Source organism: Crocodylus porosus, unplaced genomic scaffold (genome assembly GCF_001723895.1).
Source record: "Crocodylus porosus isolate Cpor-Errol unplaced genomic scaffold, CroPor_comp1, whole genome shotgun sequence".
In the NCBI taxonomy this organism is placed as follows: Eukaryota; Metazoa; Chordata; order Crocodylia; family Crocodylidae; genus Crocodylus; species Crocodylus porosus.
In genome coordinates, this window is record NW_017728918.1 from 6227022 (window position 1) to 6241553 (window position 14532).

Here is a 14532-nt window from a genome sequence, read left to right on the forward strand (position 1 = left end):
TCCCCGCATCACGTGCGGCGGCGGGGAGGGGAGCCGGGGGGGCGGTATCTGTTGCACCATCGCCCGGCGCCAGCCTTCATTCCTGCTCCCAAAACCCAGGCAAAGTCCAGCCGCGCTAAGCACCGGGGAGGGGGCTCCCGGCTCCCCCCTCCCCCCACCGCCCCGGGGCAGCTGCGGGCGGGGCCTCCGCGCGACGGCACTCCTGTGCCAGGCGGGGAGCGGGGCTGGGGGCGCCCCTCGGCCCCTTCTCCCACCCGCCATGCCCCCTGCCCCCGGGGGTGCGCGGCAGAGCCGCTCCCAGAGCCGAAGGCGGCTGCCGGGGCGGGATCGGGGCCGCCTGCCCCCGTGATCCGGGCTGTGCTCGGCCGGGGGGAAGGAGCGGAGCCCCGCACGGCGCTGCTGCCCCGCCGGGCTTTCTGCCCCTCTCCCTCCCTCTCTCGTTTCGTGTCTTTTACCGACGCGTTGGGCCATTTCGGGGCTTCCCTCAGCCCGCCGGTGGGGTGCGGGAGGGAGAGGGGCGAGCAGCCCCGACGGCAGCAGCGCGGCGGGGACAGGAGCGCGGGGCCGCGGCGGCAGCCACCACGGGGGCGAAGCCCACGGTCCTAAGTGTCATAGCGGTGCAGGAGGTGCAAGGGGTAGGAGTGACAATCGCGGGGGTGAAACGAATAATAGTGATAGCGGCGGCCGTGATAATAGTGACGGCGACGAAGGCGATGCAGATAGCGAAGAGGAGACCCTAATGGTAATAACAGCGCGGGCTCGGAGGACGGTCATACGGATCCTAGTGATTACAACGACAGTAGTGAAGATGCCCACGCGGTGACCCTCATGGCCATGCGTTATAAATAACGATGCTAGCGATACCAGGCGGCGACGATCGCGATCGCAGATGATCAGACACTAATGAACGGGATACAATACATAATGCCCGTGGAAACGACGAGGATAGCAATGTCGGGGAACACGAGGGAAAGGGTGGCAGTAATAACGATAACACGAGTCATAGTGACGATAGCGACAGCGCCGTGACGAAGCGGATGGTAATGGGAATAAGGAGGACAGGAGCAGTGAGAGCCCGACGCCGGGGCGGGAGGGTGACCGCAAAACCGGCCTGGCGAGGGCGACGAGGACGGCCGCGGCGTTGAGAGGGGGCGAGGGGCAGGGAAGGCGATCGTGACCGCAGAGACGCCACGACGGAGCTGGCGCTGGCGGTAACGCGGGGCTCCGGGGTCCTACGAGCAGATGACGGCGATGCTTGATTCAGTGGTGAACCGTGGTAGCCGCGGTCAAGAGGATGATGATAGCCGGGAGAAGGCGAAGGAGAGGCTGAGGACGGCCGCCCCGGCCCCGCGCCGCGTCTGAGCGGGGAAGGAGCCGGCAGGGCCCGGGGGCCGAGGCGGGGACTCGGGGCAGGGCTTGCCCGGGGCTGGACGGGCGTGCGGGGGCCCGGGCCCCGGGATGCGGGACCTGCGCCCTGGGCCTGGCAGCCGGCAGCGGGAGCCGCCGGCGCCGCGCCGCAGTGCCCTACAGCGCCGTACCGCGCGCACACGCGCCGGCGAGCGGCGCATGCCGACGGCTCGGCAATGGGCACGGGCTTGCAGTGGCAGCAGTGTGCACACCTCTCTAATAGACGCCCATCTGTGGACATATTGTAATACGTGCACATCCGACAGAGACAAGACTTTGCAATGGCAAATGGTGCCCGTACTGCGTCTATAGAGAGACGTACAGTACGTGCGGGGTGTGTGTATGGATAAGTGTAAGTGTGCGCGTGTATTTATGAATGCAGCATAAATATGTACTGTAGGGATATGGATCTTCGGGTGTTCACACACTTGATGTGCGTATTTCGTGCATATATTTATGCAGTGTGTGTGGGGGGGTGTATTTCTAAATGCAGCATATATACATATCGTACACATTTATGTCTTCGGGTATTTCTGCACACTTGATATGCATATTTATGCAGCGTGTGTGCTCACAATAAAATACATGTTGTACTTATATGCAGTGTCCAAAAATACCCTTGCCGACTCTCTGTGGTAAGTGGCTCCTCCTGTGCTATATTTTATACACGCATATACTTGCATCGTACTCAGTGCATATGTGCATAGTATATGTGTGTTTATAGCAAGCGTACACACATTGTGGTCGGCAGTCCCGCGATTAGAGGGTGATTTCTGCCATGGCTGGTCGATGGGTAGACACACATACGCTGCGTATAAACGTGCACACAAATTTATATCAAGTGCCTAGAGACACAGAAACGCATCTGCGACGCGGGGATGCGCACACTTTGCAAATATGTATATATACTTGCTCGGATATGTAAGGTAAATACGTGTGAATATATATATTGGAAATATATACACGTACATAACTAGATATATGAAATATTTGTAAGTATATAATATATATACACTCGCACACACATATACATACATGTAAGCAGATGACATAGCTGTGAGTCTATATGAGAAATAGGTATCCACGTGCGCACACATATAATGCAAACATGTATAGATGAAATATTTGTGAGTATATATACGAATACACATGCTCACACATATAATACATACATGTATAGATGAAATATCTATGTATGAATACACACGCACACACATACACGCATAAACTGCATAGGAACTAGTTGTGAGTATATATATGTATGAGAAATGTGTATATATACACATATACATACTTACATAGGAAATGTGTGTCAGGACATATGAGCAATATGTGTGTACACACGCACAAACAGAGAATACATGCATCGATGAAATATTTGCGAGTGTGTATGAGGACTACGTAGCTACACACGCGCGCGCACACCCATCCTGCATGTTATCTGCGGGCATCCAGGTCGTAGCCCTGCGAGTCTGGAGGCAACGAGGATCAGGACCGGCGGGAGAGGTGCTGGCTTGGACGAGACCAGCTCGACCTTTGCAAGCCAGCATTTTCTCCTACGCCTGGAGCAGGCGCTTGCGCCCGACAGCTTGCAACGGAAGGTTTTTGGGGTGGTTTTTTGTTGCTGTTGCAAAAATCGAGTTGGTCTCGTAAAAGCCATCACCTCTCCCACCAGTTGTGACTCCTGCAAGTATGCACGCATACCCGGTGTGCATGTGTGTCCCCAGGCGTCCCACTGCAGCCGGTCCTTCTCCCCGCGGCCCCGGGGCTCCCGCACCCCGGCGCGGAGCGGGCGGAGCGCCGCGGGCAGACAGGAGATGTGTCTCCAACGCGTGCGGGGTCTACCTGCTGCCCCAGCTACCCGCTGGATGGCAGATGCACGCTGCATCTAGATGAGACACGAGCGATTGCTGTATTATCCAACCCACGCTATGCCTAGATAATGCACGAGCTATTTAATCACGACCCAGCGCGCAACGAATGGGCGGGCTGGTGTGCACCCACGCCGTGCTCTGCCCGTGCAATGCAAGACCCGCTGCGTCTGGATCAAACCCGTGCCACGCCGAGGCAGAGCCCGAGCTCTCCGCATCGAAGGCACTCCAGCCCTGCCACGCGCGACGTCCGCCACGTCGATGTAGCCAGCCGTTTCACACACGTCCAGCCCGTGCTGTGTCTGTGCAATGCATGAGCCCCGGGTGTGTGGCACACGCGGGCGGCTGTCCCGACGTGATGCACGAGCTCTCCCGGGCAGGGACCACCGGGGCCGTATCAGACGCGTGTGCAATAGGCTGCCATCGCCCGGGACACGCGGGCACACACACGGATGCAGCCGCACGTGGACGGGGGGGAGCACAATCAGCTGGAGAGACCAAGGCACGAAAACAGGAGTGCGGGGACTGTCTGTGCACTGGGATCTGCCCGGGTTTCCAAGGGGGGGGCGTGGAGAAGGGAAGGGAAGGGAAGAGAAGAGAAGAGAAGAGAAATGTAGAGTAAAAGCAAGAAACAGACAAAAGGGGAGAAAAGAAAGAAAAAGAGGAAGGAAGGGAGGGAGAGGGGGGAAAAGGAAACAAAGGGAGAGAAAGAAAGAAGGAAAAGGGAAGGGAGGGGGAAAGAAACAAAGACAAAAGGAGAGAAAGAAAGAAAGAAAGAAAAAGAGAAAGGGAGGGAGGGAATGAAAGGGAAGCAAGCAAGAAAAGCGAGCTTTGTGTATGTGAATGACTCTGTGTTTCGGTGCACACACCCGAGTCCCTGGAAGAGTGTTTCTGATCCTTGGGTTTTATCTTTGAGAGTGGCATGATGTACATATGCAGTATGATGTTTGGGTGTATGTATGTATACGTACACACATGCACATACACATATGTGTCCATACAAACACATGTATGTATATGTACACATACATATGCACTTGCACTTGTCTAGGGACGGCCAGAAAAAGAGAGAGCAGGTTTGGGTGTTGGCACGCACACAGCGATCTCAAAGGATTTTGGTTTGAGAAGGGGCAGGCAGGGGCCTTTAATATCCCCATTCCTGCTATGGGGGATCCAGTAAATTATTGCTTGCTGATAGAGGGCACCCCGTGCCCGCTTTCTCATTCTGATCCTTGGCTTTCCCCCGCGAAGAGGAATCACCCTGCATGCTAACTGCAAAAGGCTCGCCCAGTGTTTGCCATGTAAAGGGCGAGGGAATTAGGACAAACGCCACTTGTAGCATAACAAACTGTGCCCCCAGGCCTCGGGCACTGCCCCAGAAACACTTAAGAAAGTCAATGATGACCTCGATTTTTGGGCTTGGAAACAGTTTTACATCCAGACACCCCCCAAAAACATTCACGAGGCAAAGTGGAGAGAAAAAAAAAGCTCCTGCCATCACTCACACATCTGATGGCGTGAACGCGAGTTCAGGAAAGCTCATGGTCCCTATGCATCTTAGTCTATAAGGTGCATCTACCCCTGCCCTGCCACCCCAGCAGAAGACGCACACTCCCCGTTGTAGCTGTACAGGGTTCAGCATGCGGGGAGATACAACAGCTCTTGGACTTAGTAAGAGCAGCCACGGCTCTGCATTGGCAGACCTGGGGACCTTCTGGTGCACAAAGCCATCCCAGGCAGATGATGCCTTACAAGGCATGCAACGATTGTCCAAGTAACAAAGGCGACTGAAAGCAGCCTGGTTTTGTCCAAACTGCAGTTCGTTTGCAACCAGGAAGGCGTTTGATCAAGTGCATTTTCTAAACTTTGCAGGGAGGGGGGGAAATCTTGTAATAGCTGCAACTATTTGTCGGCATTGAGATCTGCTTGCAAAAAGAAAAATGCTTCTTATTACTAGAGAAGCCATCGACCAGGATCGTCCGGTGTTCAGATGCACTGTGCTGGGGGTATGTACTGAGATATCAGACAGGCGCCTCGTGTAAGCCAGACTTTAAAGAAGAGAAAGAGGATTTTGCGACAATATTTCATACCCACATATGTATATGTGTACACACACAAATATCCACATATGCATGAGTGTGCCTGTACGTATGTGTATATGCGTGCACACATGATTATGGTAGCGTAAGGGTGATGTTGTAGACGTGACGGTCCCGAAATCATGCAAGAAGCAAGGATTTCTCAGGGTGAAGATCTCTTTTATGGGATCGACTATTCCAGGTATGCAGCTGGCCCAACGGAAGAGATCACCCTAAGAAACCCTTGCCTCTGGCATATCAAGGTCGGAGGTCCCAGCCTTAAATCATGGCACCCCTGTGACTTAGAAGAAGCCACGTGAGCTGCAAAACATGCTGGATTAGCCTAAACTATACGATGAGCCTAAAATCCTCCTGGCAAGCCGTGCCCTGCAACACGCGTGCACACGTGTGCAGTTGCACGGGCATCCTGCTGCAGCCCTGGGGCTGGCTGCCAGCAGTGCCCGGCTCGTTCTGCTTGAGCGCCCGGATCGGGCCACAGCAGGCGCTGGGTGCAGCGGGCCACATCCCACGGGAGCTCCCAGCCCTGCGTGTGCGCGTGTCCTCTCGGGAGCAGGGTCCGCAGGGGCGATCGGGGCCCTGCGGCTGCCAGCCCAGATTAATGAGGTGTGCGCTGACAGCAGCGCGGCAGCAGAGGCCGGCGGGGCAGCGGGTGGAGGCGGCTGGGCCGCCGCCGCGTCTCCGCTCGCTGCCCGGGCTCAGACTCCCAGGCGCTGGGGTCAGAGCCCAGGCTTGCAAGGAGCTGAGGCTGGAGATGGAAAGGGGGAGGGGAAGGCGAGAGGGCAGGAAGGATCCAGCCCGTCCTCCCCCCTCGGCCTGATCTCCTTCCTTGTCCAGCCGTGGCAGGGCTGGGGCCGCTGGCCCTGCTCTGTGCCAGCCGCCTCGGAGGAGCCCTGCCTGGCACCTTACTCTCCCCCAGAGACCCTGGGGGCTTCCTAGGTTTCCCGGGGTGCTAAGCAGATGGTGGCTGAGGGCAGGATTTGGGCTTCATTTCTTTAAGGTGCTAAGGGCCGAAGGCAACAGCAGGTCCCCCAGCCTGGTGTCCCGTGCAAGTGGACTGGGCCGTTCCTCCGGCCTTGGATCCACTAGCGCAGGGAGCCGCAGGAGAGCTGCCTTCCTCCCCCACCGCGCACGGTCTCTCCTTGGTGCAAAGGGCCTGGGCTTCAGAGAAGTGCACAAGGCGATCACCACCCCTTGCGGCAGCTCACTACGGAGGGGTTCGGGTTCTGGCTGGCTTTGAAAGGGAAGGGCCCATTTTCACTCACAAGGGAGGGCTTACATATTTATGAAGTACCTTGGACCGGTGTTGACCTATGCATGCAGTGAGGTGGTGTCTGCCCTGAAGAGCTTACAGCCTCAAAGGCAGACACAATAAAACCAGGGCGTGGGTAGGAAGGGTGGTTAAAGACACAGGGTGCTGAACTAGCACTCAGCTGATGGGGACTCGGCTAGGTCACTCTACCTTTTACCTGGGCGGGATAGCCAGCCCAGCCGCAAACGCTCTAACATTCCCGATTCCAGTAATCGGGTCACGTGAGAGCAGGGTCTGCAGGACAGGAATAATAAACCTAATAATTGTTACTTGGCTGACCCTCCACGCTCCTTTGGACTCTGCCTCCTTTGCGTATCACCTACGCAAGGGTTTCCAGGGAGCAGGTAATGGCACGGCTACTTTTTTTTTTTTTTTTTGCTCTCTCGCTGCGCAGTAAAGAGGACCTGTCCACACTGCGAGGTGACTGTGCATGCCAGCTCCGTAAAGCCTTGCAACGCCGGACGCCGGTGCTCCGAAGACATGGCTGAGTAGTGCAGCGAAATTCTTCGGATGAGCTCATCTCTGCAGGAATTCAGAATATGCTGCAGAGATTCCTGGAGCTATACAAGACTCAGCCCTCCATTTCAGATCTGGAGTTGTTAAGGGCAGGTGGATGTTCTGATTCCCCTGGTTTGGATTCATGGAAATCCAATGTAAACTCAAGTGTAAACTCATACATCTTTGTCGTTATGATTATGAGGTATTAACATAAGCCAACAGCAGCAGAGCAGACTACTCGTCATCGGATATCGATGCATACTATGTCTTTGGCACGCTCTGTGTGTGAGATGTGCTATTTTCAAGCTATCCCGGTTGTAGCCGTATTGGTCTAGAGGCAAAAGCAATGAGGCCTTGTGGTAGAGGTGGTATCTTTTATTAGACCAACTCAATTTTTGCAAAAAAAGGGACAAAATGTTTTGCAATTTTGGGGGGCAGAAATCTAATAAAAGCTATGGCCTCTACCACACGTCCCAATTGCTTATGCTATTTTCAAAGCAGTTTTACTGCACGTGTTCCAACACAGCAGTGTCAGGTGCAGGGTGCGGCCATATGACATAGTTATCATGAAATAATTGACTTCCGATTTCACCCCATAGTAGATTTACCCTGTGGGGACACAACCGGCTATCCAGAGCCCGCTGACGTAGATGCTGCTACAGGCCTGGCCGCTAGGTGGGAGACCGGGTTTGCATCAGTTGAGGGAGCAGACCGACTAGTACACCAGTGTTAATTTACACCGGGATAAGAGTTACTCCTCATCTGAGCAGCAATTACTCTGAAACAGAGTGACTTACACCGGTGTACTTTAACGTGTCCACTCCGCTTCTACTACAGAGTAAAATCTGCACCCTCAAATAAACCAGGGGGTGGTAGATAAGCTATAAACTCTCAGGGAAGCAGCCTCTAAGCCATGATGAGGCTGCCGAGAAAAGGCAGGGCAAGATACGGGGTAAAATCCTGGCCTTGCTAAAAGCCTCAAAGCAATCGTGCTTCAAAGCTCTCTGCTCTTCAAGCTAAGGAGCGCTCTGCCTGAGTTTGATAGCTCTGAGCACACGGCTGGCACTCGGGTGATATATCGTGCTGCTGAAGACTGTGTTCGTTTAACTGGTTTCCACATCCAGACAGAACTGCAGATTCAGAGAGCGTTTAGTTGCCGCATCATGGAAATGAATCCAGCTGCATCTCTTCTGTTGTGCAATGCTCCAGATGCACATGCGCTTGTGCCTCACTTATGTTGTCATAATGTCCGAGGACTGACATTTGTTTTTAACAGAGCTCCCCTTGGAAAAGCAGCAGGAAGCACGGGGGCAGGGAGGGGGGAGAATGCCTGACAGCTCAGAGTGCCTCAACTAGGACAGAAATGATTTCACCCAAACCTCTCCTCATGTATAATGATGCTGATGCAGAATAACCTGACTCCAGACAATAGAGTTACCAGTGCCGAACACCGCAGTGGAAAGTCGAATCTAATTCATACATCTTAACATCGACCTTTAAAAAGATAAACTAGTCTTTGCTTTGAATTTCCTGCATTTTGAGGGGTCAGCTAGAACTTGAATGTCAATCCCTATGCATATTCATATAGGTACACATACATGCATATAATTGTATAACTATATGGTATATACATATTCTATATTTTGTGTATTATAGGTTACTATAAGTATAACTTACTATATATAGACCACCCCAAATGAAGGAAGAGTCTGCCGCAAGGATCTCAGTACCTGGACACTTGACAACGACAACAGGGGATGGAAAAGCAGAGCGGCAGAAACAGCGTGTCGTGGATCAGATCCACTCAGAGCCACCCACCCCGCATGGAAACACATGCCTGAGTTACAACAGTCTGTCCGTCCTGCATCAGCCTCATCAGCCACCTTCAGACTTACAGACAGAGAAATCATGGCAGAACATCACCCTCCACTGAAAGGAATTGCCAAGCATGATGCCTTTATGCATCATTAAGTGAAAGGTTTTACATATTTCCCTTAATATGCACTTATGTAAATGTACACTCTATTTATACGTGCTTGATGCTGGACACAAAAGACTATTATAACTGTTACGTTTAATCAGAATACAGGATACTGGAGTAGAAAGGTCAGTCTGACAAAGAGGACCATCACATGCCCTTTTCTATAGTGCTCTCATGCAGTTCTAAAAGTCTGGGGGGAGGCTAATTAAAGGGGATTATAATTAAGTTTTGAGCCACAGGGATGATCAGCGCGAACCCTGGACCATGAGGTGTGAGTATCCCTGTGTCACGGTGGGCCCTGTCCTATATGGGGATGCACTGGGAGGGTACCGGGGAGAAAGGATGCACAGAGACCCCACAGAACTGGCTGTCCCCTGCCCCTGGGGGCCCCAGCTGCTTTGCAGTAGGTGAGACAAGAACAACAGCCTCATCTCCTTAGTGCTACTTGGTACACCGAACAGTGGCTCTGACCACACCACAAAGTGCTTACCAACTCACTGATGAGCCCATGGGTGTCTGATCCACAGCCTCTTGAAGTCAAGGAGACTTTCCATTGACTTGGACAGGATTGAATCAGGCTCTGGATAGATTTCTCCGAGCAGCGTGCTTCTTGGAGCTTGCCTTGCTCCAGTTTTCAGAGAGGAGAGGCTGGTTTGGTGATGCCAGCACCAGCCGGGAGTTGGGAGCTTACAGCTGTAGTCCTGGCTCTTCCCGTGAGTCCTTGGGCAGGTCCTGTCATTGCTCCGTGCGTCAGCTCCCCTGTCTGTCAAATGCAGACAGCCATACTTACCTACTCTGCAGGGCAGTGGTGAAAACTAATGAGGCTTGCAAAGTGCTTTAAAACCATGGCATAGGAAGTGCGGGGGGGAGCAGGGAGCACAATTAATTATTGTTAGGAGGAGGCGAATGCAGTAACAACACTTAGCATTTGCTAATGAATCCTTGGTGAGACAGGGTAGGTCTTGAAACTCCATTTCATAGGGATGTAGGTTGTAGCCGTATGGGTCTAAGGACATTGGCAGGTGGGGTAAATCTGATGTCTTTTATTAGACCAACTCAAATATTTGGAAAAAATCCTTATCAAGATCATCTTTCATAGGGAGTAAGTTTGGAGTGGAGGAGCTCCATGACTACCTCCATGCTCGCAGAAGAAGGTGACCTCACAAATGAGATCAAATCTTGGGAGGTGAAAAGGATCATAGGAAAGCAGGGCTAGAAGGGACCTCACAGGTCATCTAGTCCAACCCCCTGCTCAAGGCAGGGTCACCCTTAACTCAACTGGCCCAGCCAAGTGTCCGTCCAACATAACTTCCAAGGATGGAGATGCCACAGCTTCTCCGGGCGGCCTCTTCCAGTCCCTGGCTGCCCTCCTCGCCAGGCAGTTCTTCCAAGTCTCATCCAGCTCCTGCCTCCCAGTCGCACAGCGAGGCCCGACTTGAAATGCCCTCGGTCTAACCTTCCACCATGTGCTTTAATTTGAGAGCAGGAACGAGTAGTTCAGTGTGGAGTAGCCATTTCAGGCCACCTCGTCGGCATCTCAGGAAGTTTAGGTGCTGAAGCACGGTTCTCATCCAGCCTGGACGAGAGCGTGAGGAACAGCTAACGCTAAAAGTGTGCGGGTCCCTCTTCCTCCTTGCCACTTTGCTGTGACTCGAGCTTACGGGTCGGCCATGACGTCTTACAAGAGTAGATGCAATAACGGAGTTCAGGGACTCGAGCAGGGCAGAGTCGCAGCTCGGTGCCTGAGTCTACTTCCACCGAGGTAGACTAGAAATCTGGCCCTTCCAGTCGGCAGAAGCCCAGTTTCATTTTATTTTACAGGACTCGATGGCAATCACTGAGTGAAGCCCCACAGCACTGCTGGGGCGGGGAGGTCCTTATTACCTTATTCTCTAGGAAACTGAGGCTCAGAGTTGTTCTGCACAAAGTTATAGTGAGAGTCTACAGCACAGCCAGGAAGGGAATCCCTGTCTCACAGCACTTAGCATGCGTCTGAACCGCCAGACCAGCTCTCTCTGTATAACAGCTGCAAAAGCTCAACCCGAAGCCAGTAGTGTAAGACTGGTGGACGTCAGAGCAATCCCAATGTATTCCAATAGTTAACACCCAAGAATTCATAAACTACCATGTAGCCTTAACCCCAACATACATAACAAGAAGGATTCATGCTCCAAGTATGTCCTTCTTTTCAAATACAGTTCCTTTTGAAGTGAAGAGAAACATTTTTAACATCTTGTATAAACTGCCATATGCCCTTAACTCTGACACACATGCAAGAGGAACCCAGATGTTTGAACAGGGGTGAAAAAAAATCATGGATTGCTCAGTTCATTAACAAGCCACAAAAATGGTGGGTGAGATAGGTGCTTAATGGAGTTGTAACAAATTTGCTTGACATTTTTTATCACAGTTTTATCACGTATCTTTTGATCCTATATATAGGTTTCAGGCAGAACAAAATTCTTGGGAGTTGTGAAACAAGTCGTTTCAAATGCAGGTATTTGTTATCATTTCCTCATACAAATAGAATTTAAGGTCCTTTCCAGCTGGAAAAGTGTCAGGTTGGTTTTGAAGATGCCAAAATACAAATTTTCATTTTTTTCAGCACGTCTTTTTCAAGGTTTCCCCCCATCCCCCTTGTTCTGTTTTTTTTGCCCCCACCTGGAAAGAACAACTGGGTGAAGCCCACACAAATTGGTGCAATGTTTGGCTATTGCTGAATCTTCATTTTTGCTGCAAAACGTTGCCTGGCTCTAGTTAAAAGGAGAGAGCCTTTTTAAAGAGATCGCTCCCTTTTTAGGGTTTTCCGGGGAGATAAACAGCTTCTTACTTGTCTTCTTGTGCGTGTGTCAGAGTTCATAAAGCTGAGGGTTTTTGGCAGGGGGCTACAGAACGAATACAGGAATAGGTAGGAGTTGATATATTTTATATTGCTGGGGGCAGGAAAGCAATAGTGCCCTTGCTGAATTTCTTTGTTTCTTTCCCAGCTTTTCAGCATCTGAGGAAGTGCTATTAAAATCAAACAGATCAACAACCGCCTTATCTAGCATGCAGTGCTGCTTTTTTTGCAAATGGTTTCCCTGCTTTTGTTCTATAGGCTCGCAAGGGAAATTAAATCCCTTTTCGACCCTCTGTCCAAAGACCTTGACCCGCCCCCTCCCCACCCCAACTCATCCAAATGCATGTCTTGATTTATTTTGGACTGGCATGAATTGTCTGAACTCCATCGCCGTCGAGTTACACTCACTGAGGACCTGACTTCAACCCTTAGACTGTCAGCTCTTTGAGGCAGGGGCTTTGTTCCCTGTCCTGTGTGTTTTGCACATTGTAATACACTATGTACAAGCTTGGCTTCATCGAGTGCGCTAATAAATCAGACTCTTTTCCTGCAGTATCTTGAACCGTTCCAAGAAAAGGATTCCTGAAGCCTGAGCACTAGGGGCTGATCATGCTGTATTGTTCTCTTTGGCCGCCTTGCCCAGATTGCGATCTCAGTCCGAGCCGTCGGATCTTGGTCGGGCCACTCTGGATTTCCACTGCCAGAAGGGAGGTCAACATTTGGAGGGGTTTATAGTGGCCGGGATCCTCAGCGGAGGTAAATCAACCTTGACTTCTCTACGCGTGACGCTCGGCTCTGACCCTGCACAGCCCCGGCATCTTTCCACCCCCAAGGTTTGGGAGCTGGGAAAGGAGTGAAAAGGCTACAAGAAACCAAACTGCTATTATTTTGTTTCTGAAACATTCAAGGCTACGGGCAAAATCCTGAGGTTATTTATAGCGCCGCAAAGCCGGCTCGCCTCCCCTTTCCTCTGTTGTGCAAATACAGCCCAAGGATTGCGAAAATAAGGGCCCGATTCTGCTCTCAGGCCTGATATCCCCCGATTCAATCCTCTGCTTGGTCACAAGCTTCCCGGGTCACTTTAGGGGGGTCGCTCAGCCTCCCTGGAGTAGAGCCTCTCTTCCATCAAGCTCCAGTCTGTCCATAGGGCTGGTGCCCGGATAAACCTATTGAAGATGGAGGGGCACTATCCTAACGGGGAACGTGTTAGCCATGGTGTAAGTGGGGCATGTCTACAGAGGGAAAGAGTCTGCAAGATCTATTCTGTGCTGGCTTCCCATCTGGCTCCACGCTGGCAGTGTCTGTTTTGGAAGTGGTTGGGTTTTTTTGGTTGAAGTTTTGTGTCTCGGGACAAATCGGCCAAATCAGTTGCAAATGCTATCGATGGAGCAGCGCTCAGTTGCTCGAGTCTGTGTGCCGCTGCCACCAGCAAGCATCCTACCTCCCAGGCTCTTCAGATACACCCAAATCCACGTGCAAGCCCCAAGCCCGGTGGCCTTGGAGTTCAGATGCCCCTTACCCTTGTTTGCCCCTACCAAAAGGCTGAAGGAAGAAGCTAAGAGGGAAAGCCTGAGAGCAATGCCCCATTGCCATCAATGGAGTAGCCGAGATCCTTGCATTTGTAGACTCTTGCAGGGATCAACCTTCCTGCATGGCATGGGCCAGGCCTTCACCCTCTAACTACACTAAGTCATTCAGGGCCAAGAAGAAGGGGACCTCTCTTGCCAGGTAAGTAAAATCAGTAGGGTGGAAATGGAAAACCACCTCCTGGTACCTGCCAGGCGAGGGTGGGATGAGTGGGTGTATGTAGGAGGGAGCACAGAAGAGCTGTGATGCTTTCACTTCATGGCTCGGCTGGCTCTGTCCTAGTTTCCGTGAGACCTGCGATCGCACCTTTCTTCCAAAGAGTTTTAAGCCTGACCGAAGCCTCACAAGCCTGTTCTTAGCTGGGTGAATATCGTCATTCCCAGTTAGTTAGATGGAGGCAACGAAGAAAGAGGATTTTGCCTGTATGCAAATCAGTGACAAAGCAGGGACCGGAGCCCTGGCTCTGTGCGTCAGCAGGGATGTTGCTGCTGATTTCAAACAGGGCCAGAATGTCTATCTAGGGCTCCCAACTCCTCCTCGCCTCCTCTACACGGTGTAATATTGCAGGGTTGCAAAACTCTTCTAAAGCCCAGCTGCATTTGTTGGCTGGACCATTCGCAGGGGCGAGGGATGTTAGCATTTCAGACAGTCCACATGCAGATTAAACAATGGATCAAAACAAACCCCACCCATCATAAATAGAGCTTATAGATATGTCTATCAGGGCTGAGCGCCCAGTGCCCTCCCTGCGAGAGGCTGAGGCCTAATGGATTGTTAGCGCTGTTGTGCAGATTAGATAGTAACCTCGACGAGGGCGGTTATCAGGGTTGGGGACAACCCTGGGACACAGCTGAAATCACAGCCGCACCATGACAATGCCGGCTTTGTGAGTGAGCAGGGATGCTATCATAGCTGTGACAATGCCAGGCAGACGCCAGGAG